This window comes from Hyla sarda, unplaced genomic scaffold (assembly GCF_029499605.1).
Source record: "Hyla sarda isolate aHylSar1 unplaced genomic scaffold, aHylSar1.hap1 scaffold_2316, whole genome shotgun sequence".
Taxonomy (NCBI): Eukaryota; Metazoa; Chordata; class Amphibia; order Anura; family Hylidae; genus Hyla; species Hyla sarda.
Genome location: NW_026608998.1, coordinates 1 through 26,598, shown reverse-complemented (window position 1 = coordinate 26,598; position 26,598 = coordinate 1). Strand labels below are relative to the sequence as shown.

Below are 26,598 nucleotides of genomic sequence, written 5' to 3'. Positions count from 1 at the left end.
GGGTTAGGCTATGCTATTGTGCACCTACCTGATGCATCAGAAGGTGCGAGGCCCTTGCTAAATTCTGTGCACAGACTTTGAGATCTATGCTTTAGACTGTATCTAAACCTGCTCCAACATGGACTGACATTCTGGCCTACTTTCAGCCGATGCGACTTGTCTGTCGCTGAACAGTCGCTTTTTATGTATTCAGCACCTATGTATAATGTTGTAAAAATGCTCTAGAAGCTAAAGTCGCAGAAATGTCACACATATTTGGCCTGCAACTTTCTGTGCGACAAATTCAGACAGGAAAAATCAGTATAAATCCTTAGAAAATTATCCCCCAGTGTCTCCATCTGCTGGCGGTATTGAATAAGCATTGCTGCACTGATGGGGTATGCATTAGACGAAAAAAAAGAAGAAAAAGAAGAATAATACGCCCAGAAAAGAGGCGAAAAGGAGAAAAACGTAAAAAAACGTGAAAAAAAAGTAAGAGGAAGAGAAGGGAAAAAAAGGTGGAAATGGGTTTAAAAGTGATTTCGGCGGAGAAATATATATATATATATATATATATATATATATATATATATATATACGCGCACACACACACATATATATAAACGTATTCTCCGTTGAGATATTGCAGCCGCTGCTGTGTCCAGGCCCAGGAGCCTTAGCACTGTGCTGTGATGTCACTCAATACCACTGACATCACTAGGTGTAAACAACATCTCTCCTTTGCTGTGTATGTGACTATGGAGCTGTTTGGTGATGTCGTCTATTATGGCCTTCATAGAAGCAACAGGAGATTGTTGCATCCATCTAGAACCCTCAGAACTACAGTGCTATGATGTCACTCACTTCCACAGGCCTTGCAGAGTGTAAACAACAACAACCCAGCTTTGTTGTGTATGTAACCATAGGGATTTGTGATGTCACCTAGAACCTTCACAGCAGCGACAGCTTTATGAGGAGCATCAGCACTGCTCTGCCTGAGCAGAACCATCACCGCCATAGGTTGTCAAATAACCCGGGTTTAACCCACACAGGTAAGTCCAATGGGGTGCAGGCATGTCCTCTATGCTTACAGCTTCCCGTGGGTGTTGGTTTGATACCGTTTGGGGACAGCCAAGGAGGCATCTGCAGGCAACAAAGGTAGGTGTGTGCTTGTGTGTGTGTTTCCTATGCAGATCCTAAGCCCAGTGTCACATGCAAGTAGGAGGAGTAAGAAGGGTTCCTGGCAAATCCGGGTTATGGATTGCATTTAAAAAGGCCCCGTGGGAGTGCAATGGGCCCCTGTCTTGCTGCTTAGCAATAATGGTATGGGTTTAGGTTCTGCTGTGTGTACTGGTGGTTGACTGCCCCCCAGCCCAGAGTGTGCATGGAAAATTGTCTGGCAGCCTCCCTGACAGCAAGCAGTGATAGTGCCCATGAAGGGGACCTTGTTGGGCCCGCCCCTTTCACGGTTATCGCTTCTCGGCCTTCTGGCTAAGATCGGGGTTTATTGCCTCGGTCGGCGCTGAGGGTGCGAGTGAACTGCGCCGCGACTAGCTGCGTAGGTGATCAAGACTGTGGTACTCGTTACCGACAGATTTGGAAAGATGGCTGGATCCAACATGTCTGCAGTGGAGAAGACCGTACGCATCAAGGTGCTAACCACGGATCGTCTAAGAAACAGCATTGAATACATCGGCCATACCATTGTGGAGCGACTGGCAGGATTTTCCTTGAGCGACCTCTTTTGTGTCCAGGAGAACAAGCGCCAAGGTATTTATGACGTGTCCTTCTTATATGATGCTGACTGCCAGAACTTTTATGAGTGCTTAAAACGGAACAGTGGAAGTGAGGTTTTGCGGGATGTGTCCTTTTATCCCCTTTTTGAAATGGGGACAAAGACTTTGTTTATCCACATGTACAATCCGTTTGTTGATGTCTCTATGATTAAGAACTTCTTGAGCATCTATTGTGAGTCTATTGCTGGTGGTACTAAGCAGACAAGCAGCATTGGTGTATTTAATGGCACGTATAAGTTCTTTGTGAAGTTGCGGCTTGATGGAGATTGCATTGGAGGCGTTAAGCACCCTCCGGCGAACTTTACCATTGCTGGTTTCAGAGGTTATCTCTATTACTACGGACAGCCATCTTTCTGTAGAAATTGTCTATTGTTTGGACATGTGAAGGAGGCCTGCCCTGGCAGTAAGAAATGCAGGAACTGTAAGCAACCGGGGCATGAGGCGGGTGCATGTCCACACCCGAGGACCTGTGACCTATGTGGGGAAGCTGGCCATGTGTACAAGAACTGTCCAGTGTTGAAGAGGAGGGAGGAGGAGAGGAGAATGGAAGAGGAAATGGTGGAGAGGAGGAGGGCAGCTGCAGCTGCGGCTGCAGTGGTTCCTGCAAGAGAGAGCGTTATTATTGGAGAGGTACAGAGTCCTGTGGTGGTAGAGGAGCAAGTGAAGGTGGTGGAGGAGCAAGTGGTGGTGGAGGAGGAGCAAATGGCGGTGCAAGTGGAAGAAGGGGAGATTGAGGATGCTCCCAGTCCCCCGGCTGAGGAGTCGCCGCAAATTGAAGAGTGGTCTTCTTCTGAGGGTGAAGACCGTGAGGAGAGACATAGAGAGAGAGAGGATGACTTTGATCTTTTTCGTCCCCCCAAGAAGACGGCCAGGAAGCTTTCTGGTGGACAGATGGAGTCGACGCTGGTGGCTACGGACAATCGGTATCAACCGCTATCTGAGAGCGACATGGATGCGTGCTCTGCGGGAGAAGCTTCTCCCACACCGCTGAGGAAAGCTACCTAAATAACTTTCTTCTTTTCTGTCAAATTCTTCCTTAGGGTTGTTAAGATGGTGGTATGTCTTTTTTAGTCGGTTCTATAAACGTTAGAGTCTTTAGAAGTAAAGTCAGAAGGACAGTAATTTTGGAGGACTTGGCAGGGAAAAAAGCGGACATTATTTGTTTGCAGGAATGTGGGCTAAATGATATTCCGGGGAAGGGAGAATGGGCTTATGGTCCTGCTGTTTGGTCGGTGTCTGGGCATAATAGGAATGATGGGGTAGGGGTGCTTTTTAAGAGCTTTAAGTTTGAAGTTTGTAGTTATGTGGTAATAGAGGAGGGGAGGTGTATCATGGTGGAGGTTAAGGTGCAGGGGGTTAAATTTAGGTTGATAAATGTGTATGCGCCGGTAAGGAGGGAGGAGCGGGTGGGGTTGTTGGAGGTAATTAAGAGGTTTCTGCCGGGTAAAATACCTTTGGTGTGGGTGGGGGATTTCAATTGTGAAATTGAGGGGAATGTGGATGTATCTGGGAATATTCTTAAAAGTATGGTGTGTGACTTTAAGTTAAAGGATGTGGCTGAAGCGTGTGGAGTGTGTCCTTTGTTAGATACATATTATTCTGATAGTGGAAGTCATAGTTCCAGACTTGATATGTGTTTTGTGTCTAAGGGTGTGTTATGTAAGAATTATATGCAAGAAAAAGTAGGATATTCAGATCATGAGTATGTGTGTTGTGAGTTAGTATTGGATGCAGATTGTGTGAGTGGGAGGGGTGTATGGAAATTAAATGTTAAATTGTTGGAAGTGGAAGGAGTGTATGATAGATATGTTAATAAGTATAGGGGTTGGTGTAAGAAAAAGAATGATTTTCCTGATATATTGTGTTGGTGGGAATGGGTTAAGGGTCAAACAAAAGTTTTCTTTAAAAGAGAGGGATATAAGCGGAATGCTGGGAGGAAGAAGAAGTATGAATGGTTGAATAAAAGATTGGTGTTTCTCAATAAGTTAAAGAAGTATGGCTGGAGTGTGGGTGAGCAGATTGAGGTTGTGAAGAGTGATCTAAAAAATTGGTTGAAGGAGAAAGGTAAAGAGTTGATGTATCAAGCAAAACTTGATAAGTTAGAGAAAGATGAGAAATGTTCGAGATATTTCTTTAAAAAAGTTATTGGGAAGAGAGAGGATATGGTAAGAGTGTATGATGATGATGGCTGTCTGGTTAAAGGAAAAGCTGTGTTGGGAGTGGTTAAAAGTTTTTATGAAGAGTTGTATGCGGTAAAAGATTGTGAAGAGGACTTGCAGGATGAAGTGTTGAGAGTGCTTGATAAGAGGGTGGATGGTAGTGAATATGGGACTCTGATGAGAGAGATTGGAGAGGAGGAAGTGAAGAGGACTGTGGATAGTATGTCAAGAAATAAAACGCCTGGAGAGGATGGGTTGCCTGTTGAATTTTATGCTTGGATTTGGGATGTTGTGAAGGATGATTTGGTGGAAGTGTATAGGTATATGTGGAGGAAGGAGAGAATGGTGGAAAGTATGAAGAGTGGAGTGGTTGTGTTGATTTATAAGAAAGGTGATGTGAATGATGTGAGGAATTGGAGGCCGATAACTTTGTTGAATGTAGATTATAAGGTGTTTGCTAAAATAATTACAAATAGGATGAGAGATGTGGTTGAGCAGGTGATTGGAGAAGAACAAGTGTGTGGAGTGCCTGGGAGAAGAATAAATGAAAATTTGTGTTTGTTGAGAGATTTGTTATGGGATAGTATGAGTAGGAAACAGGAGGTTAGAGTGATGTCGATAGATTTTGAAAAGGCGTTTGATCGTCTGTCACATAGGTTTTTGTTTAGAGTATTAGTGAGAATGGGATTCCCGGGTGATTTTGTAAATGTTGTAAGGATGCTGTATGATGGAGTATATAGTAAGGTTTTGATAAATGGTTGGATGTCTGAGAAGGTGAAAGTATGTTCTGGTGTAAGGCAGGGTTGTCCGTTGTCCCCTATGGCTTTTATATGTGCTATGGAGCCATTATTAGAGATGTTGCGGCGGGATAAGTGTGTTAGAGGGTTAAAAATTCCAGGGAGTGGTGGGAGAGAAGTCAAAGTTTTGGCCTACATGGATGATGTGTGTATTTTGGGAGAGTCTGTGGCTGTTATGAGAAGGGCAAAGTTACTAGTTGGATTGTTTTGTGGAGCGTCTGGGTTTAAGGTGAATTGGGACAAAAGTGAGTATAAATGTTTTGGTAGTATGCAAGGAAGTGAGGATGTGGGTATGAAGAATATTGAAGGTGGTATTCAGGTTTTAGGTGTTAAAATGGATGAAAGATTGGATGGGAGAGAAAGTTGGGATGATGTAGAGAAGAGAGTGTCCAAAAAATTGAGTCTTTGGAGGTTGAGAGATTTGTCTATGGTTGGGAAAGTGCTGGTTGTGAAAAGTGTAATATTGCCTATTTTATTGTATGTGGCAATAGTGTTTCCGCCAAGTTATATGGTTTTAAGGAAGTTAAAAAGAATTTTGTTTGTGTTTTTTTGGGGTACAAAAGTGGAAAGAGTGAGGAGAGAAGTTGTGATGAAGGATGGTAGTAAGGGTGGAATGGGATTTCCAAATCTAGATGTGTATTTGGGGGTGAATGTGGTGTTTGCGGTTAGAAGGATGATGAGAGGAGAAAATAATTTTGCATGTATGTTGAGATATTTAGGTGGGCGTGTGTTATGCAAATTAGGTTGGCTGGAGAGAGATTTGAGAGTGCCTTATGCGTTTGTGTGCCCGAGTTGGTATTTGTATGTGGAAAAGTTTTTGGAGAGTTATAGGTTGATTGGTGTGAGAAAGGAGTTGTTTGAAAGTAAGAAGAATGTGTTTGGGTATGTCGCCGCAAGTGAGGTGGAGTGTCCGATTAATATGGTAAGAGGCCAGGATGTGTCTAAGGTGTGGAAGAGTTTAATGACAGATGGAATAACAAATAGACAGAGAGAGATAGGATGGCAGTGTTTGCATGGAGCCCTACCAGTAAGAGAGTTCCAAAGGAATAGAGGTATTGGAAGGAGTGAAATATGTCCGAGGGAAGATTGTAGTGGGGTTGAAAGTGTGATGCATGTGATTTGGAATTGTGACATGGCTCAGAATGTATGGAGAGGGATAGGTCCGTTGTGTAAGGAGTTGACTGGGATAAATAGGTTCTCATATGAGGTTGTGATGTTTGGTCTTAGTATGATTGGAAGAAAGAATGAAAGGGTGTTGTTTGTGTTGTTGGCGATTGTGAAGGAAGTCTTGTGGGATGTTAGAAATTTATATGTGTTTAAGAGAAAAGATGTGACTGTGGAAGGAAGTTTAAGAATGATTCTGGATAGGTTGTACACCGTTTATTTACGTGATAAAAAGAAATTAGGTGAAATAGATGCAGAGGGGATATGGAAATTTTTGAAGTGGAGACATGTTGTAAGGGTGTAATGGTGATGGTATTTGAATTTGTTTTGAATTTGCTTTGAACAAATAAAGAATGACCTAATGATGAGTTAGACTTCACCATGAGTCAAAAATGACGCATTATCTAAGTGGTGTTTAGTCTAAACCTGAAGGTTTATAAAAAAAAAAAAAAAAAAAAATCTGTTCTTATCAGTTTAATATCTGATACGTCCCCTATCTGGGGACCATATATTAAATGGATTTTTGAGAACGGGGGCCGATTTCGAAGCTTGCTTCCGTCGCCCTATGCATTGACCCGATATGGCAGTATCTTCGGGTACAGTGCACCACCCCCTTACAGGGTTAAAAAGAAAGATTCCTACTTTCATTGCTACCTGCTTGCTGGCTAGCCAGCTAGCCAGCCCTGTGGGCCTTGCTGCTGCTGCTGCTGCAGCCAAAAAACAAAAGGTGGTGCTGCTGCTGCTTCTGCTTCTGCTTGTGTCTGGCCGCTGTTGGAGCGTCCAGGCACAGGACTTCTGCTGCTGCTGACTAAATGGCCTCCTTAATTGGATCATTTGAGTAGCCAGCACACCTGTGCAGGTAGGGCATGACATGATAGGCAGCTGCCTTGATAGCGGGTGGGTGCTGAATGTTCCTAATTGACAAAATAAGATTAATGCTTATGAAGAAATATAAAATCTCATCCCTTCCCCAATATCGCGCCACACCCCTACCCCTTAATTCCCTGGTTGAACTTGATGGACATATGTCTTTTTTCGACCGTACTAACTATGTAACTATGTAACATAACATGGGGGGGGGGGTCTCCTGGCTGTTCACACAGGTGTGTCATTGCTGTACATTGACCATGCATTGCTTCTGTGGTATTGCAAAGGCAAAGACAAATGCTTCCAGCCATCCATTGCACTAATGGATTGGTCATCAGCTGGCTGTCTATGTCCCGCATCAATATAGACCAAAGTACAGAGGGTTAGGCTATGCTATTGTGCACCTACCTGATGCATCAGAAGGTGCGAGGCCCTTGCTAAATTCTGTGCACAGACTTTGAGATCTATGCTTTAGACTGTATCTAAACCTGCTCCAACATGGACTGACATTCTGGCCTACTTTCAGCCGATGCGACTTGTCTGTCGCTGAACAGTCGCTTTTTATGTATTCAGCACCTATGTATAATGTTGTAAAAATGCTCTAGAAGCTAAAGTCGCAGAAATGTCACACATATTTGGCCTGCAACTTTCTGTGCGACAAATTCAGACAGGAAAAATCAGTATAAATCCTTAGAAAATTATCCCCCAGTGTCTCCATCTGCTGGCGGTATTGAATAAGCATTGCTGCACTGATGGGGTATGCATTAGACGAAAAAAAAGAAGAAAAAGAAGAATAATACGCCCAGAAAAGAGGCGAAAAGGAGAAAAACGTAAAAAAACGTGAAAAAAAAGTAAGAGGAAGAGAAGGGAAAAAAAGGTGGAAATGGGTTTAAAAGTGATTTCGGCGGAGAAATATATATATATATATATATATATATATATATATATATATATATATACGCGCACACACACACATATATATAAACGTATTCTCCGTTGAGATATTGCAGCCGCTGCTGTGTCCAGGCCCAGGAGCCTTAGCACTGTGCTGTGATGTCACTCAATACCACTGACATCACTAGGTGTAAACAACATCTCTCCTTTGCTGTGTATGTGACTATGGAGCTGTTTGGTGATGTCGTCTATTATGGCCTTCATAGAAGCAACAGGAGATTGTTGCATCCATCTAGAACCCTCAGAACTACAGTGCTATGATGTCACTCACTTCCACAGGCCTTGCAGAGTGTAAACAACAACAACCCAGCTTTGTTGTGTATGTAACCATAGGGATTTGTGATGTCACCTAGAACCTTCACAGCAGCGACAGCTTTATGAGGAGCATCAGCACTGCTCTGCCTGAGCAGAACCATCACCGCCATAGGTTGTCAAATAACCCGGGTTTAACCCACACAGGTAAGTCCAATGGGGTGCAGGCATGTCCTCTATGCTTACAGCTTCCCGTGGGTGTTGGTTTGATACCGTTTGGGGACAGCCAAGGAGGCATCTGCAGGCAACAAAGGTAGGTGTGTGCTTGTGTGTGTGTTTCCTATGCAGATCCTAAGCCCAGTGTCACATGCAAGTAGGAGGAGTAAGAAGGGTTCCTGGCAAATCCGGGTTATGGATTGCATTTAAAAAGGCCCCGTGGGAGTGCAATGGGCCCCTGTCTTGCTGCTTAGCAATAATGGTATGGGTTTAGGTTCTGCTGTGTGTACTGGTGGTTGACTGCCCCCCAGCCCAGAGTGTGCATGGAAAATTGTCTGGCAGCCTCCCTGACAGCAAGCAGTGATAGTGCCCATGAATGAAGGGGACCTTGTTGGGCCCGCCCCTTTCACGGTTATCGCTTCTCGGCCTTTTGGCTAAGATCAAGTGTAGTATCTGTTCTTATCAGTTTAATATCTGATACGTCCCCTATCTGGGGACCATATATTAAATGGATTTTTGAGAACGGGGGCCGATTTCGAAGCTTGCTTCCGTCGCCCTATGCATTGACCCGATATGGCAGTATCTTCGGGTACAGTGCACCACCCCCTTACAGGGTTAAAAAGAAAGATTCCTACTTTCATTGCTACCTGCTTGCTGGCTAGCCAGCTAGCCAGCCCTGTGGGCCTTGCTGCTGCTGCTGCTGCAGCCAAAAAACAAAAGGTGGTGCTGCTGCTGCTTCTGCTTCTGCTTGTGTCTGGCCGCTGTTGGAGCGTCCAGGCACAGGACTTCTGCTGCTGCTGACTAAATGGCCTCCTTAATTGGATCATTTGAGTAGCCAGCACACCTGTGCAGGTAGGGCATGACATGATAGGCAGCTGCCTTGATAGCGGGTGGGTGCTGAATGTTCCTAATTGACAAAATAAGATTAATGCTTATGAAGAAATATAAAATCTCATCCCTTCCCCAATATCGCGCCACACCCCTACCCCTTAATTCCCTGGTTGAACTTGATGGACATATGTCTTTTTTCGACCGTACTAACTATGTAACTATGTAACATAACATGGGGGGGGGGGTCTCCTGGCTGTTCACACAGGTGTGTCATTGCTGTACATTGACCATGCATTGCTTCTGTGGTATTGCAAAGGCAAAGACAAATGCTTCCAGCCATCCATTGCACTAATGGATTGGTCATCAGCTGGCTGTCTATGTCCCGCATCAATATAGACCAAAGTACAGAGGGTTAGGCTATGCTATTGTGCACCTACCTGATGCATCAGAAGGTGCGAGGCCCTTGCTAAATTCTGTGCACAGACTTTGAGATCTATGCTTTAGACTGTATCTAAACCTGCTCCAACATGGACTGACATTCTGGCCTACTTTCAGCCGATGCGACTTGTCTGTCGCTGAACAGTCGCTTTTTATGTATTCAGCACCTATGTATAATGTTGTAAAAATGCTCTAGAAGCTAAAGTCGCAGAAATGTCACACATATTTGGCCTGCAACTTTCTGTGCGACAAATTCAGACAGGAAAAATCAGTATAAATCCTTAGAAAATTATCCCCCAGTGTCTCCATCTGCTGGCGGTATTGAATAAGCATTGCTGCACTGATGGGGTATGCATTAGACGAAAAAAAAGAAGAAAAAGAAGAATAATACGCCCAGAAAAGAGGCGAAAAGGAGAAAAACGTAAAAAAACGTGAAAAAAAAGTAAGAGGAAGAGAAGGGAAAAAAAGGTGGAAATGGGTTTAAAAGTGATTTCGGCGGAGAATATATATATATATATATATATATATATATATATATATATATATATACGCGCACACACACACATATATATAAACGTATTCTCCGTTGAGATATTGCAGCCGCTGCTGTGTCCAGGCCCAGGAGCCTTAGCACTGTGCTGTGATGTCACTCAATACCACTGACATCACTAGGTGTAAACAACATCTCTCCTTTGCTGTGTATGTGACTATGGAGCTGTTTGGTGATGTCGTCTATTATGGCCTTCATAGAAGCAACAGGAGATTGTTGCATCCATCTAGAACCCTCAGAACTACAGTGCTATGATGTCACTCACTTCCACAGGCCTTGCAGAGTGTAAACAACAACAACCCAGCTTTGTTGTGTATGTAACCATAGGGATTTGTGATGTCACCTAGAACCTTCACAGCAGCGACAGCTTTATGAGGAGCATCAGCACTGCTCTGCCTGAGCAGAACCATCACCGCCATAGGTTGTCAAATAACCCGGGTTTAACCCACACAGGTAAGTCCAATGGGGTGCAGGCATGTCCTCTATGCTTACAGCTTCCCGTGGGTGTTGGTTTGATACCGTTTGGGGACAGCCAAGGAGGCATCTGCAGGCAACAAAGGTAGGTGTGTGCTTGTGTGTGTGTTTCCTATGCAGATCCTAAGCCCAGTGTCACATGCAAGTAGGAGGAGTAAGAAGGGTTCCTGGCAAATCCGGGTTATGGATTGCATTTAAAAAGGCCCCGTGGGAGTGCAATGGGCCCCTGTCTTGCTGCTTAGCAATAATGGTATGGGTTTAGGTTCTGCTGTGTGTACTGGTGGTTGACTGCCCCCCAGCCCAGAGTGTGCATGGAAAATTGTCTGGCAGCCTCCCTGACAGCAAGCAGTGATAGTGCCCATGAAGGGGACCTTGTTGGGCCCGCCCCTTTCACGGTTATCGCTTCTCGGCCTTTTGGCTAAGATCAAGTGTAGTATCTGTTCTTATCAGTTTAATATCTGATACGTCCCCTATCTGGGGACCATATATTAAATGGATTTTTGAGAACGGGGGCCGATTTCGAAGCTTGCTTCCGTCGCCCTATGCATTGACCCGATATGGCAGTATCTTCGGGTACAGTGCACCACCCCCTTACAGGGTTAAAAAGAAAGATTCCTACTTTCATTGCTACCTGCTTGCTGGCTAGCCAGCTAGCCAGCCCTGTGGGCCTTGCTGCTGCTGCTGCTGCAGCCAAAAAACAAAAGGTGGTGCTGCTGCTGCTTCTGCTTCTGCTTGTGTCTGGCCGCTGTTGGAGCGTCCAGGCACAGGACTTCTGCTGCTGCTGACTAAATGGCCTCCTTAATTGGATCATTTGAGTAGCCAGCACACCTGTGCAGGTAGGGCATGACATGATAGGCAGCTGCCTTGATAGCGGGTGGGTGCTGAATGTTCCTAATTGACAAAATAAGATTAATGCTTATGAAGAAATATAAAATCTCATCCCTTCCCCAATATCGCGCCACACCCCTACCCCTTAATTCCCTGGTTGAACTTGATGGACATATGTCTTTTTTCGACCGTACTAACTATGTAACTATGTAACATAACATGGGGGGGGGGGGTCTCCTGGCTGTTCACACAGGTGTGTCATTGCTGTACATTGACCATGCATTGCTTCTGTGGTATTGCAAAGGCAAAGACAAATGCTTCCAGCCATCCATTGCACTAATGGATTGGTCATCAGCTGGCTGTCTATGTCCCGCATCAATATAGACCAAAGTACAGAGGGTTAGGCTATGCTATTGTGCACCTACCTGATGCATCAGAAGGTGCGAGGCCCTTGCTAAATTCTGTGCACAGACTTTGAGATCTATGCTTTAGACTGTATCTAAACCTGCTCCAACATGGACTGACATTCTGGCCTACTTTCAGCCGATGCGACTTGTCTGTCGCTGAACAGTCGCTTTTTATGTATTCAGCACCTATGTATAATGTTGTAAAAATGCTCTAGAAGCTAAAGTCGCAGAAATGTCACACATATTTGGCCTGCAACTTTCTGTGCGACAAATTCAGACAGGAAAAATCAGTATAAATCCTTAGAAAATTATCCCCCAGTGTCTCCATCTGCTGGCGGTATTGAATAAGCATTGCTGCACTGATGGGGTATGCATTAGACGAAAAAAAAGAAGAAAAAGAAGAATAATACGCCCAGAAAAGAGGCGAAAAGGAGAAAAACGTAAAAAAACGTGAAAAAAAAGTAAGAGGAAGAGAAGGGAAAAAAAGGTGGAAATGGGTTTAAAAGTGATTTCGGCGGAGAAATATATATATATATATATATATATATATATATATATATATATATACGCGCACACACACACATATATATAAACGTATTCTCCGTTGAGATATTGCAGCCGCTGCTGTGTCCAGGCCCAGGAGCCTTAGCACTGTGCTGTGATGTCACTCAATACCACTGACATCACTAGGTGTAAACAACATCTCTCCTTTGCTGTGTATGTGACTATGGAGCTGTTTGGTGATGTCGTCTATTATGGCCTTCATAGAAGCAACAGGAGATTGTTGCATCCATCTAGAACCCTCAGAACTACAGTGCTATGATGTCACTCACTTCCACAGGCCTTGCAGAGTGTAAACAACAACAACCCAGCTTTGTTGTGTATGTAACCATAGGGATTTGTGATGTCACCTAGAACCTTCACAGCAGCGACAGCTTTATGAGGAGCATCAGCACTGCTCTGCCTGAGCAGAACCATCACCGCCATAGGTTGTCAAATAACCCGGGTTTAACCCACACAGGTAAGTCCAATGGGGTGCAGGCATGTCCTCTATGCTTACAGCTTCCCGTGGGTGTTGGTTTGATACCGTTTGGGGACAGCCAAGGAGGCATCTGCAGGCAACAAAGGTAGGTGTGTGCTTGTGTGTGTGTTTCCTATGCAGATCCTAAGCCCAGTGTCACATGCAAGTAGGAGGAGTAAGAAGGGTTCCTGGCAAATCCGGGTTATGGATTGCATTTAAAAAGGCCCCGTGGGAGTGCAATGGGCCCCTGTCTTGCTGCTTAGCAATAATGGTATGGGTTTAGGTTCTGCTGTGTGTACTGGTGGTTGACTGCCCCCCAGCCCAGAGTGTGCATGGAAAATTGTCTGGCAGCCTCCCTGACAGCAAGCAGTGATAGTGCCCATGAAGGGGACCTTGTTGGGCCCGCCCCTTTCACGGTTATCGCTTCTCGGCCTTTTGGCTAAGATCAAGTGTAGTATCTGTTCTTATCAGTTTAATATCTGATACGTCCCCTATCTGGGGACCATATATTAAATGGATTTTTGAGAACGGGGGCCGATTTCGAAGCTTGCTTCCGTCGCCCTATGCATTGACCCGATATGGCAGTATCTTCGGGTACAGTGCACCACCCCCTTACAGGGTTAAAAAGAAAGATTCCTACTTTCATTGCTACCTGCTTGCTGGCTAGCCAGCTAGCCAGCCCTGTGGGCCTTGCTGCTGCTGCTGCTGCAGCCAAAAAACAAAAGGTGGTGCTGCTGCTGCTTCTGCTTCTGCTTGTGTCTGGCCGCTGTTGGAGCGTCCAGGCACAGGACTTCTGCTGCTGCTGACTAAATGGCCTCCTTAATTGGATCATTTGAGTAGCCAGCACACCTGTGCAGGTAGGGCATGACATGATAGGCAGCTGCCTTGATAGCGGGTGGGTGCTGAATGTTCCTAATTGACAAAATAAGATTAATGCTTATGAAGAAATATAAAATCTCATCCCTTCCCCAATATCGCGCCACACCCCTACCCCTTAATTCCCTGGTTGAACTTGATGGACATATGTCTTTTTTCGACCGTACTAACTATGTAACTATGTAACATAACATGGGGGGGGGGTCTCCTGGCTGTTCACACAGGTGTGTCATTGCTGTACATTGACCATGCATTGCTTCTGTGGTATTGCAAAGGCAAAGACAAATGCTTCCAGCCATCCATTGCACTAATGGATTGGTCATCAGCTGGCTGTCTATGTCCCGCATCAATATAGACCAAAGTACAGAGGGTTAGGCTATGCTATTGTGCACCTACCTGATGCATCAGAAGGTGCGAGGCCCTTGCTAAATTCTGTGCACAGACTTTGAGATCTATGCTTTAGACTGTATCTAAACCTGCTCCAACATGGACTGACATTCTGGCCTACTTTCAGCCGATGCGACTTGTCTGTCGCTGAACAGTCGCTTTTTATGTATTCAGCACCTATGTATAATGTTGTAAAAATGCTCTAGAAGCTAAAGTCGCAGAAATGTCACACATATTTGGCCTGCAACTTTCTGTGCGACAAATTCAGACAGGAAAAATCAGTATAAATCCTTAGAAAATTATCCCCCAGTGTCTCCATCTGCTGGCGGTATTGAATAAGCATTGCTGCACTGATGGGGTATGCATTAGACGAAAAAAAAGAAGAAAAAGAAGAATAATACGCCCAGAAAAGAGGCGAAAAGGAGAAAAACGTAAAAAAACGTGAAAAAAAAGTAAGAGGAAGAGAAGGGAAAAAAAGGTGGAAATGGGTTTAAAAGTGATTTCGGCGGAGAAATATATATATATATATATATATATATATATATATATATATATATACGCGCACACACACACATATATATAAACGTATTCTCCGTTGAGATATTGCAGCCGCTGCTGTGTCCAGGCCCAGGAGCCTTAGCACTGTGCTGTGATGTCACTCAATACCACTGACATCACTAGGTGTAAACAACATCTCTCCTTTGCTGTGTATGTGACTATGGAGCTGTTTGGTGATGTCGTCTATTATGGCCTTCATAGAAGCAACAGGAGATTGTTGCATCCATCTAGAACCCTCAGAACTACAGTGCTATGATGTCACTCACTTCCACAGGCCTTGCAGAGTGTAAACAACAACAACCCAGCTTTGTTGTGTATGTAACCATAGGGATTTGTGATGTCACCTAGAACCTTCACAGCAGCGACAGCTTTATGAGGAGCATCAGCACTGCTCTGCCTGAGCAGAACCATCACCGCCATAGGTTGTCAAATAACCCGGGTTTAACCCACACAGGTAAGTCCAATGGGGTGCAGGCATGTCCTCTATGCTTACAGCTTCCCGTGGGTGTTGGTTTGATACCGTTTGGGGACAGCCAAGGAGGCATCTGCAGGCAACAAAGGTAGGTGTGTGCTTGTGTGTGTGTTTCCTATGCAGATCCTAAGCCCAGTGTCACATGCAAGTAGGAGGAGTAAGAAGGGTTCCTGGCAAATCCGGGTTATGGATTGCATTTAAAAAGGCCCCGTGGGAGTGCAATGGGCCCCTGTCTTGCTGCTTAGCAATAATGGTATGGGTTTAGGTTCTGCTGTGTGTACTGGTGGTTGACTGCCCCCCAGCCCAGAGTGTGCATGGAAAATTGTCTGGCAGCCTCCCTGACAGCAAGCAGTGATAGTGCCCATGAAGGGGACCTTGTTGGGCCCGCCCCTTTCACGGTTATCGCTTCTCGGCCTTTTGGCTAAGATCAAGTGTAGTATCTGTTCTTATCAGTTTAATATCTGATACGTCCCCTATCTGGGGACCATATATTAAATGGATTTTTGAGAACGGGGGCCGATTTCGAAGCTTGCTTCCGTCGCCCTATGCATTGACCCGATATGGCAGTATCTTCGGGTACAGTGCACCACCCCCTTACAGGGTTAAAAAGAAAGATTCCTACTTTCATTGCTACCTGCTTGCTGGCTAGCCAGCTAGCCAGCCCTGTGGGCCTTGCTGCTGCTGCTGCTGCAGCCAAAAAACAAAAGGTGGTGCTGCTGCTGCTTCTGCTTCTGCTTGTGTCTGGCCGCTGTTGGAGCGTCCAGGCACAGGACTTCTGCTGCTGCTGACTAAATGGCCTCCTTAATTGGATCATTTGAGTAGCCAGCACACCTGTGCAGGTAGGGCATGACATGATAGGCAGCTGCCTTGATAGCGGGTGGGTGCTGAATGTTCCTAATTGACAAAATAAGATTAATGCTTATGAAGAAATATAAAATCTCATCCCTTCCCCAATATCGCGCCACACCCCTACCCCTTAATTCCCTGGTTGAACTTGATGGACATATGTCTTTTTTCGACCGTACTAACTATGTAACTATGTAACATAACATGGGGGGGGGGGGTCTCCTGGCTGTTCACACAGGTGTGTCATTGCTGTACATTGACCATGCATTGCTTCTGTGGTATTGCAAAGGCAAAGACAAATGCTTCCAGCCATCCATTGCACTAATGGATTGGTCATCAGCTGGCTGTCTATGTCCCGCATCAATATAGACCAAAGTACAGAGGGTTAGGCTATGCTATTGTGCACCTACCTGATGCATCAGAAGGTGCGAGGCCCTTGCTAAATTCTGTGCACAGACTTTGAGATCTATGCTTTAGACTGTATCTAAACCTGCTCCAACATGGACTGACATTCTGGCCTACTTTCAGCCGATGCGACTTGTCTGTCGCTGAACAGTCGCTTTTTATGTATTCAGCACCTATGTATAATGTTGTAAAAATGCTCTAGAAGCTAAAGTCGCAGAAATGTCACACATATTTGGCCTGCAACTTTCTGTGCGACAAATTCAGACAGGAAAAATCAGTATAAATCCTTAGAAAATTATCCCCCAGTGTCTCCATCTGCTGGCGGTATTGAATAAGCATTGCTGCACTGATGGGGTATGCATTAGACGAAAAAAAAGAAGAAAAAGAAGAATAATACGCCCAGAAAAGAGGCGAAAAGGAGAAAAACGTAAAAAAACGTGAAAAAAAAGTAAGAGGAAGAGAAGGGAAAAAAAGGTGGAAATGGGTTTAAAAGTGATTTCGGCGGAGAATATATATATATATATATATATATATATATATATATATATATATACGCGCACACACACACATATATATAAACGTATTCTCCGTTGAGATATTGCAGCCGCTGCTGTGTCCAGGCCCAGGAGCCTTAGCACTGTGCTGTGATGTCACTCAATACCACTGACATCACTAGGTGTAAACAACATCTCTCCTTTGCTGTGTATGTGACTATGGAGCTGTTTGGTGATGTCGTCTATTATGGCCTTCATAGAAGCAACAGGAGATTGTTGCATCCATCTAGAACCCTCAGAACTACAGTGCTATGATGTCACTCACTTCCACAGGCCTTGCAGAGTGTAAACAACAACAACCCAGCTTTGTTGTGTATGTAACCATAGGGATTTGTGATGTCACCTAGAACCTTCACAGCAGCGACAGCTTTATGAGGAGCATCAGCACTGCTCTGCCTGAGCAGAACCATCACCGCCATAGGTTGTCAAATAACCCGGGTTTAACCCACACAGGTAAGTCCAATGGGGTGCAGGCATGTCCTCTATGCTTACAGCTTCCCGTGGGTGTTGGTTTGATACCGTTTGGGGACAGCCAAGGAGGCATCTGCAGGCAACAAAGGTAGGTGTGTGCTTGTGTGTGTGTTTCCTATGCAGATCCTAAGCCCAGTGTCACATGCAAGTAGGAGGAGTAAGAAGGGTTCCTGGCAAATCCGGGTTATGGATTGCATTTAAAAAGGCCCCGTGGGAGTGCAATGGGCCCCTGTCTTGCTGCTTAGCAATAATGGTATGGGTTTAGGTTCTGCTGTGTGTACTGGTGGTTGACTGCCCCCCAGCCCAGAGTGTGCATGGAAAATTGTCTGGCAGCCTCCCTGACAGCAAGCAGTGATAGTGCCCATGAAGGGGACCTTGTTGGGCCCGCCCCTTTCACGGTTATCGCTTCTCGGCCTTTTGGCTAAGATCAAGTGTAGTATCTGTTCTTATCAGTTTAATATCTGATACGTCCCCTATCTGGGGACCATATATTAAATGGATTTTTGAGAACAGGGGCCGATTTCGAAGCTTGCTTCCGTCGCCCTATGCATTGACCCGATATGGCAGTATCTTCGGGTACAGTGCACCACCCCCTTACAGGGTTAAAAAGAAAGATTCCTACTTTCATTGCTACCTGCTTGCTGGCTAGCCAGCTAGCCAGCCCTGTGGGCCTTGCTGCTGCTGCTGCTGCAGCCAAAAAACAAAAGGTGGTGCTGCTGCTGCTTCTGCTTCTGCTTGTGTCTGGCCGCTGTTGGAGCGTCCAGGCACAGGACTTCTGCTGCTGCTGACTAAATGGCCTCCTTAATTGGATCATTTGAGTAGCCAGCACACCTGTGCAGGTAGGGCATGACATGATAGGCAGCTGCCTTGATAGCGGGTGGGTGCTGAATGTTCCTAATTGACAAAATAAGATTAATGCTTATGAAGAAATATAAAATCTCATCCCTTCCCCAATATCGCGCCACACCCCTACCCCTTAATTCCCTGGTTGAACTTGATGGACATATGTCTTTTTTCGACCGTACTAACTATGTAACTATGTAACATAACATGGGGGGGGGGGGTCTCCTGGCTGTTCACACAGGTGTGTCATTGCTGTACATTGACCATGCATTGCTTCTGTGGTATTGCAAAGGCAAAGACAAATGCTTCCAGCCATCCATTGCACTAATGGATTGGTCATCAGCTGGCTGTCTATGTCCCGCATCAATATAGACCAAAGTACAGAGGGTTAGGCTATGCTATTGTGCACCTACCTGATGCATCAGAAGGTGTGAGGCCCTTGCTAAATTCTGTGCACAGACTTTGAGATCTATGCTTTAGACTGTATCTAAACCTGCTCCAACATGGACTGACATTCTGGCCTACTTTCAGCCGATGCGACTTGTCTGTCGCTGAACAGTCACTTTTTATGTATTCAGCACCTATGTATAATGTTGTAAAAATGCTCTAGAAGCTAAAGTCGCAGAAATGTCACACATATTTGGCCTGCAACTTTCTGTGCGACAAATTCAGACAGGAAAAATCAGTATAAATCCTTAGAAAATTATCCCCCAGTGTCTCCATCTGCTGGCGGTATTGAATAAGCATTGCTGCACTGATGGGGTATGCATTAGACGAAAAAAAAGAAGAAAAAGAAGAATAATACGCCCAGAAAAGAGGCGAAAAGGAGAAAAACGTAAAAAAACGTGAAAAAAAAGTAAGAGGAAGAGAAGGGAAAAAAAGGTGGAAATGGGTTTAAAAGTGATTTCGGCGGAGAAATATATATATATATATATATATATATATATATATATATACGCGCACACACACACATATATATAAACGTATTCTCCGTTGAGATATTGCAGCCGCTGCTGTGTCCAGGCCCAGGAGCCTTAGCACTGTGCTGTGATGTCACTCAATACCACTGACATCACTAGGTGTAAACAACATCTCTCCTTTGCTGTGTATGTGACTATGGAGCTGTTTGGTGATGTCGTCTATTATGGCCTTCATAGAAGCAACAGGAGATTGTTGCATCCATCTAGAACCCTCAGAACTACAGTGCTATGATGTCACTCACTTCCACAGGCCTTGCAGAGTGTAAACAACAACAACCCAGCTTTGTTGTGTATGTAACCATAGGGATTTGTGATGTCACCTAGAACCTTCACAGCAGCGACAGCTTTATGAGGAGCATCAGCACTGCTCTGCCTGAGCAGAACCATCACCGCCATAGGTTGTCAAATAACCCGGGTTTAACCCACACAGGTAAGTCCAATGGGGTGCAGGCATGTCCTCTATGCTTACAGCTTCCCGTGGGTGTTGGTTTGATACCGTTTGGGGACAGCCAAGGAGGCATCTGCAGGCAACAAAGGTAGGTGTGTGCTTGTGTGTGTGTTTCCTATGCAGATCCTAAGCCCAGTGTCACATGCAAGTAGGAGGAGTAAGAAGGGTTCCTGGCAAATCCGGGTTATGGATTGCATTTAAAAAGGCCCCGTGGGAGTGCAATGGGCCCCTGTCTTGCTGCTTAGCAATAATGGTATGGGTTTAGGTTCTGCTGTGTGTACTGGTGGTTGACTGCCCCCCAGCCCAGAGTGTGCATGGAAAATTGTCTGGCAGCCTCCCTGACAGCAAGCAGTGATAGTGCCCATGAAGGGGACCTTGTTGGGCCCGCCCCTTTCACGGTTATCGCTTCTCGGCCTTTTGGCTAAGATCAAGTGTAGTATCTGTTCTTATCAGTTTAATATCTGATACGTCCCCTATCTGGGGACCATATATTAAATGGATTTTTGAGAACAGGGGCCGATTTCGAAGCTTGCTTCCGTCGCCCTATGCATTGACCCGATATGGCAGTATCTTCGGGTACAGTGCACCACCCCCTTACAGGGTTAAAAAGAAAGATTCCTACTTTCATTGCTACCTGCTTGCTGGCTAGCCAGCTAGCCAGCCCTGTGGGCCTTGCTGCTGCTGCTGCTGCTGCAGCCAAAAAACAAAAGGTGGTGCTGCTGCTGCTTCTGCTTCTGCTTGTGTCTGGCCGCTGTTGGAGCGTCCAGGCACAGGACTTCTGCTGCTGCTGACTAAATGGCCTCCTTAATTGGATCATTTGAGTAGCCAGCACACCTGTGCAGGTAGGGCATGACATGATAGGCAGCTGCCTTGATAGCGGGTGGGTGCTGAATGTTCCTAATTGACAAAATAAGATTAATGCTTATGAAGAAATATAAAATCTCATCCCTTCCCCAATATCGCGCCACACCCCTACCCCTTAATTCCCTGGTTGAACTTGATGGACATATGTCTTTTTTCGACCGTACTAACTATGTAACTATGTAACATAACATGGGGGGGGGGGGTCTCCTGGCTGTTCACACAGGTGTGTCATTGCTGTACATTGACCATGCATTGCTTCTGTGGTATTGCAAAGGCAAAGACAAATGCTTCCAGCCATCCATTGCACTAATGGATTGGTCATCAGCTGGCTGTCTATGTCCCGCATCAATATAGACCAAAGTACAGAGGGTTAGGCTATGCTATTGTGCACCTACCTGATGCATCAGAAGGTGCGAGGCCCTTGCTAAATTCTGTGCACAGACTTTGAGATCTATGCTTTAGACTGTATCTAAACCTGCTCCAACATGGACTGACATTCTGGCCTACTTTCAGCCGATGCGACTTGTCTGTCGCTGAACAGTCGCTTTTTATGTATTCAGCACCTATGTATAATGTTGTAAAAATGCTCTAGAAGCTAAAGTCGCAGAAATGTCACACATATTTGGCCTGCAACTTTCTGTGCGACAAATTCAGACAGGAAAAATCAGTATAAATCCTTAGAAAATTATCCCCCAGTGTCTCCATCTGCTGGCGGTATTGAATAAGCATTGCTGCACTGATGGGGTATGCATTAGACGAAAAAAAAGAAGAAAAAGAAGAATAATACGCCCAGAAAAGAGGCGAAAAGGAGAAAAACGTAAAAAAACGTGAAAAAAAAGTAAGAGGAAGAGAAGGGAAAAAAAGGTGGAAATGGGTTTAAAAGTGATTTCGGCGGAGAAATATATATATATATATATATATATATATATATATATATATACGCGCACACACACACATATATATAAACGTATTCTCCGTTGAGATATTGCAGCCGCTGCTGTGTCCAGGCCCAGGAGCCTTAGCACTGTGCTGTGATGTCACTCAATACCACTGACATCACTAGGTGTAAACAACATCTCTCCTTTGCTGTGTATGTGACTATGGAGCTGTTTGGTGATGTCGTCTATTATGGCCTTCATAGAAGCAACAGGAGATTGTTGCATCCATCTAGAACCCTCAGAACTACAGTGCTATGATGTCACTCACTTCCACAGGCCTTGCAGAGTGTAAACAACAACAACCCAGCTTTGTTGTGTATGTAACCATAGGGATTTGTGATGTCACCTAGAACCTTCACAGCAGCGACAGCTTTATGAGGAGCATCAGCACTGCTCTGCCTGAGCAGAACCATCACCGCCATAGGTTGTCAAATAACCCGGGTTTAACCCACACAGGTAAGTCCAATGGGGTGCAGGCATGTCCTCTATGCTTACAGCTTCCCGTGGGTGTTGGTTTGATACCGTTTGGGGACAGCCAAGGAGGCATCTGCAGGCAACAAAGGTAGGTGTGTGCTTGTGTGTGTGTTTCCTATGCAGATCCTAAGCCCAGTGTCACATGCAAGTAGGAGGAGTAAGAAGGGTTCCTGGCAAATCCGGGTTATGGATTGCATTTAAAAAGGCCCCGTGGGAGTGCAATGGGCCCCTGTCTTGCTGCTTAGCAATAATGGTATGGGTTTAGGTTCTGCTGTGTGTACTGGTGGTTGACTGCCCCCCAGCCCAGAGTGTGCATGGAAAATTGTCTGGCAGCCTCCCTGACAGCAAGCAGTGATAGTGCCCATGAAGGGGACCTTGTTGGGCCCGCCCCTTTCACGGTTATCGCTTCTCGGCCTTTTGGCTAAGATCAAGTGTAGTATCTGTTCTTATCAGTTTAATATCTGATACGTCCCCTATCTGGGGACCATATATTAAATGGATTTTTGAGAACGGGGGCCGATTTCGAAGCTTGCTTCCGTCGCCCTATGCATTGACCCGATATGGCAGTATCTTCGGGTACAGTGCACCACCCCCTTACAGGGTTAAAAAGAAAGATTCCTACTTTCATTGCTACCTGCTTGCTGGCTAGCCAGCTAGCCAGCCCTGTGGGCCTTGCTGCTGCTGCTGCTGCAGCCAAAAAACAAAAGGTGGTGCTGCTGCTGCTTCTGCTTCTGCTTGTGTCTGGCCGCTGTTGGAGCGTCCAGGCACAGGACTTCTGCTGCTGCTGACTAAATGGCCTCCTTAATTGGATCATTTGAGTAGCCAGCACACCTGTGCAGGTAGGGCATGACATGATAGGCAGCTGCCTTGATAGCGGGTGGGTGCTGAATGTTCCTAATTGACAAAATAAGATTAATGCTTATGAAGAAATATAAAATCTCATCCCTTCCCCAATATCGCGCCACACCCCTACCCCTTAATTCCCTGGTTGAACTTGATGGACATATGTCTTTTTTCGACCGTACTAACTATGTAACTATGTAACATAACATGGGGGGGGGGGTCTCCTGGCTGTTCACACAGGTGTGTCATTGCTGTACATTGACCATGCATTGCTTCTGTGGTATTGCAAAGGCAAAGACAAATGCTTCCAGCCATCCATTGCACTAATGAATTGGTCATCAGCTGGCTGTCTATGTCCCGCATCAATATAGACCAAAGTACAGAGGGTTAGGCTATGCTATTGTGCACCTACCTGATGCATCAGAAGGTGCGAGGCCCTTGCTAAATTCTGTGCACAGACTTTGAGATCTATGCTTTAGACTGTATCTAAACCTGCTCCAACATGGACTGACATTCTGGCCTACTTTCAGCCGATGCGACTTGTCTGTCGCTGAACAGTCGCTTTTTATGTATTCAGCACCTATGTATAATGTTGTAAAAATGCTCTAGAAGCTAAAGTCGCAGAAATGTCACACATATTTGGCCTGCAACTTTCTGTGCGACAAATTCAGACAGGAAAAATCAGTATAAATCCTTAGAAAATTATCCCCCAGTGTCTCCATCTGCTGGCGGTATTGAATAAGCATTGCTGCACTGATGGGGTATGCATTAGACGAAAAAAAAGAAGAAAAAGAAGAATAATACGCCCAGAAAAGAGGCGAAAAGGAGAAAAACGTAAAAAAACGTGAAAAAAAAGTAAGAGGAAGAGAAGGGAAAAAAAGGTGGAAATGGGTTTAAAAGTGATTTCGGCGGAGAATATATATATATATATATATATATATATATATATATATATATATATACGCGCACACACACACATATATATAAACGTATTCTCCGTTGAGATATTGCAGCCGCTGCTGTGTCCAGGCCCAGGAGCCTTAGCACTGTGCTGTGATGTCACTCAATACCACTGACATCACTAGGTGTAAACAACATCTCTCCTTTGCTGTGTATGTGACTATGGAGCTGTTTGGTGATGTCGTCTATTATGGCCTTCATAGAAGCAACAGGAGATTGTTGCATCCATCTAGAACCCTCAGAACTACAGTGCTATGATGTCACTCACTTCCACAGGCCTTGCAGAGTGTAAACAACAACAACCCAGCTTTGTTGTGTATGTAACCATAGGGATTTGTGATGTCACCTAGAACCTTCACAGCAGCGACAGCTTTATGAGGAGCATCAGCACTGCTCTGCCTGAGCAGAACCATCACCGCCATAGGTTGTCAAATAACCCGGGTTTAACCCACACAGGTAAGTCCAATGGGGTGCAGGCATGTCCTCTATGCTTACAGCTTCCCGTGGGTGTTGGTTTGATACCGTTTGGGGACAGCCAAGGAGGCATCTGCAGGCAACAAAGGTAGGTGTGTGCTTGTGTGTGTGTTTCCTATGCAGATCCTAAGCCCAGTGTCACATGCAAGTAGGAGGAGTAAGAAGGGTTCCTGGCAAATCCGGGTTATGGATTGCATTTAAAAAGGCCCCGTGGGAGTGCAATGGGCCCCTGTCTTGCTGCTTAGCAATAATGGTATGGGTTTAGGTTCTGCTGTGTGTACTGGTGGTTGACTGCCCCCCAGCCCAGAGTGTGCATGGAAAATTGTCTGGCAGCCTCCCTGACAGCAAGCAGTGATAGTGCCCATGAAGGGGACCTTGTTGGGCCCGCCCCTTTCACGGTTATCGCTTCTCGGCCTTTTGGCTAAGATCAAGTGTAGTATCTGTTCTTATCAGTTTAATATCTGATACGTCCCCTATCTGGGGACCATATATTAAATGGATTTTTGAGAACGGGGGCCGATTTCGAAGCTTGCTTCCGTCGCCCTATGCATTGACCCGATATGGCAGTATCTTCGGGTACAGTGCACCACCCCCTTACAGGGTTAAAAAGAAAGATTCCTACTTTCATTGCTACCTGCTTGCTGGCTAGCCAGCTAGCCAGCCCTGTGGGCCTTGCTGCTGCTGCTGCTGCAGCCAAAAAACAAAAGGTGGTGCTGCTGCTGCTTCTGCTTCTGCTTGTGTCTGGCCGCTGTTGGAGCGTCCAGGCACAGGACTTCTGCTGCTGCTGACTAAATGGCCTCCTTAATTGGATCATTTGAGTAGCCAGCACACCTGTGCAGGTAGGGCATGACATGATAGGCAGCTGCCTTGATAGCGGGTGGGTGCTGAATGTTCCTAATTGACAAAATAAGATTAATGCTTATGAAGAAATATAAAATCTCATCCCTTCCCCAATATCGCGCCACACCCCTACCCCTTAATTCCCTGGTTGAACTTGATGGACATATGTCTTTTTTCGACCGTACTAACTATGTAACTATGTAACATAACATGGGGGGGGGGGGGGGGGTCTCCTGGCTGTTCACACAGGTGTGTCATTGCTGTACATTGACCATGCATTGCTTCTGTGGTATTGCAAAGGCAAAGACAAATGCTTCCAGCCATCCATTGCACTAATGGATTGGTCATCAGCTGGCTGTCTATGTCCCGCATCAATATAGACCAAAGTACAGAGGGTTAGGCTATGCTATTGTGCACCTACCTGATGCATCAGAAGGTGCGAGGCCCTTGCTAAATTCTGTGCACAGACTTTGAGATCTATGCTTTAGACTGTATCTAAACCTGCTCCAACATGGACTGACATTCTGGCCTACTTTCAGCCGATGCGACTTGTCTGTCGCTGAACAGTCGCTTTTTATGTATTCAGCACCTATGTATAATGTTGTAAAAATGCTCTAGAAGCTAAAGTCGCAGAAATGTCACACATATTTGGCCTGCAACTTTCTGTGCGACAAATTCAGACAGGAAAAATCAGTATAAATCCTTAGAAAATTATCCCCCAGTGTCTCCATCTGCTGGCGGTATTGAATAAGCATTGCTGCACTGATGGGGTATGCATTAGACGAAAAAAAAGAAGAAAAAGAAGAATAATACGCCCAGAAAAGAGGCGAAAAGGAGAAAAACGTAAAAAAACGTGAAAAAAAAGTAAGAGGAAGAGAAGGGAAAAAAAGGTGGAAATGGGTTTAAAAGTGATTTCGGCGGAGAAATATATATATATATATATATATATATATATATATATATATACGCGCACACACACACATATATATAAACGTATTCTCCGTTGAGATATTACAGCCGCTGCTGTGTCCAGGCCCAGGAGCCTTAGCACTGTGCTGTGATGTCACTCAATACCACTGACATCACTAGGTGTAAACAACATCTCTCCTTTGCTGTGTATGTGACTATGGAGCTGTTTGGTGATGTCGTCTATTATGGCCTTCATAGAAGCAACAGGAGATTGTTGCATCCATCTAGAACCCTCAGAACTACAGTGCTATGATGTCACTCACTTCCACAGGCCTTGCAGAGTGTAAACAACAACAACCCAGCTTTGTTGTGTATGTAACCATAGGGATTTGTGATGTCACCTAGAACCTTCACAGCAGCGACAGCTTTATGAGGAGCATCAGCACTGCTCTGCCTGAGCAGAACCATCACCGCCATAGGTTGTCAAATAACCCGGGTTTAACCCACACAGGTAAGTCCAATGGGGTGCAGGCATGTCCTCTATGCTTACAGCTTCCCGTGGGTGTTGGTTTGATACCGTTTGGGGACAGCCAAGGAGGCATCTGCAGGCAACAAAGGTAGGTGTGTGCTTGTGTGTGTGTTTCCTATGCAGATCCTAAGCCCAGTGTCACATGCAAGTAGGAGGAGTAAGAAGGGTTCCTGGCAAATCCGGGTTATGGATTG

The 26,598-nt window shown here is 45.2% G+C and overlaps 9 non-coding genes across 9 annotated transcripts; all 9 read left to right on the top strand.

The window, feature by feature from the left end:
- Window positions 1-6,324: 6,324 nt before the first annotated feature.
- On the top strand, window positions 6,325-6,507 carry LOC130322327 (U2 spliceosomal RNA). Its single transcript, XR_008867863.1, has one exon. It is a non-coding gene; the product is annotated as a U2 spliceosomal RNA (small nuclear RNA).
- A 2,091-nt stretch (window positions 6,508-8,598) lies between these two features.
- On the top strand, window positions 8,599-8,789 carry LOC130322316 (U2 spliceosomal RNA). Its single transcript, XR_008867853.1, has one exon. It is a non-coding gene; the product is annotated as a U2 spliceosomal RNA (small nuclear RNA).
- Window positions 8,790-10,875: 2,086 nt separating this feature from the next.
- LOC130322314 (U2 spliceosomal RNA) lies at window positions 10,876-11,066 on the top strand. Its single transcript, XR_008867852.1, has one exon. It is a non-coding gene; the product is annotated as a U2 spliceosomal RNA (small nuclear RNA).
- Window positions 11,067-13,152: 2,086 nt separating this feature from the next.
- On the top strand, window positions 13,153-13,343 carry LOC130322313 (U2 spliceosomal RNA). The gene has a single exon (XR_008867851.1). It is a non-coding gene; the product is annotated as a U2 spliceosomal RNA (small nuclear RNA).
- A 2,084-nt stretch (window positions 13,344-15,427) lies between these two features.
- Window positions 15,428-15,618, top strand: LOC130322331 (U2 spliceosomal RNA). Its single transcript, XR_008867866.1, has one exon. It is a non-coding gene; the product is annotated as a U2 spliceosomal RNA (small nuclear RNA).
- Window positions 15,619-17,703: 2,085 nt separating this feature from the next.
- Window positions 17,704-17,894, top strand: LOC130322324 (U2 spliceosomal RNA). The gene has a single exon (XR_008867861.1). It is a non-coding gene; the product is annotated as a U2 spliceosomal RNA (small nuclear RNA).
- Window positions 17,895-19,974: 2,080 nt separating this feature from the next.
- LOC130322312 (U2 spliceosomal RNA) lies at window positions 19,975-20,165 on the top strand. The gene has a single exon (XR_008867850.1). It is a non-coding gene; the product is annotated as a U2 spliceosomal RNA (small nuclear RNA).
- Window positions 20,166-22,250: 2,085 nt separating this feature from the next.
- Window positions 22,251-22,441, top strand: LOC130322330 (U2 spliceosomal RNA). The gene has a single exon (XR_008867865.1). It is a non-coding gene; the product is annotated as a U2 spliceosomal RNA (small nuclear RNA).
- A 2,086-nt stretch (window positions 22,442-24,527) lies between these two features.
- LOC130322329 (U2 spliceosomal RNA) lies at window positions 24,528-24,718 on the top strand. The gene has a single exon (XR_008867864.1). It is a non-coding gene; the product is annotated as a U2 spliceosomal RNA (small nuclear RNA).
- The last annotated feature ends 1,880 nt before the right edge of the window (window positions 24,719-26,598 follow it).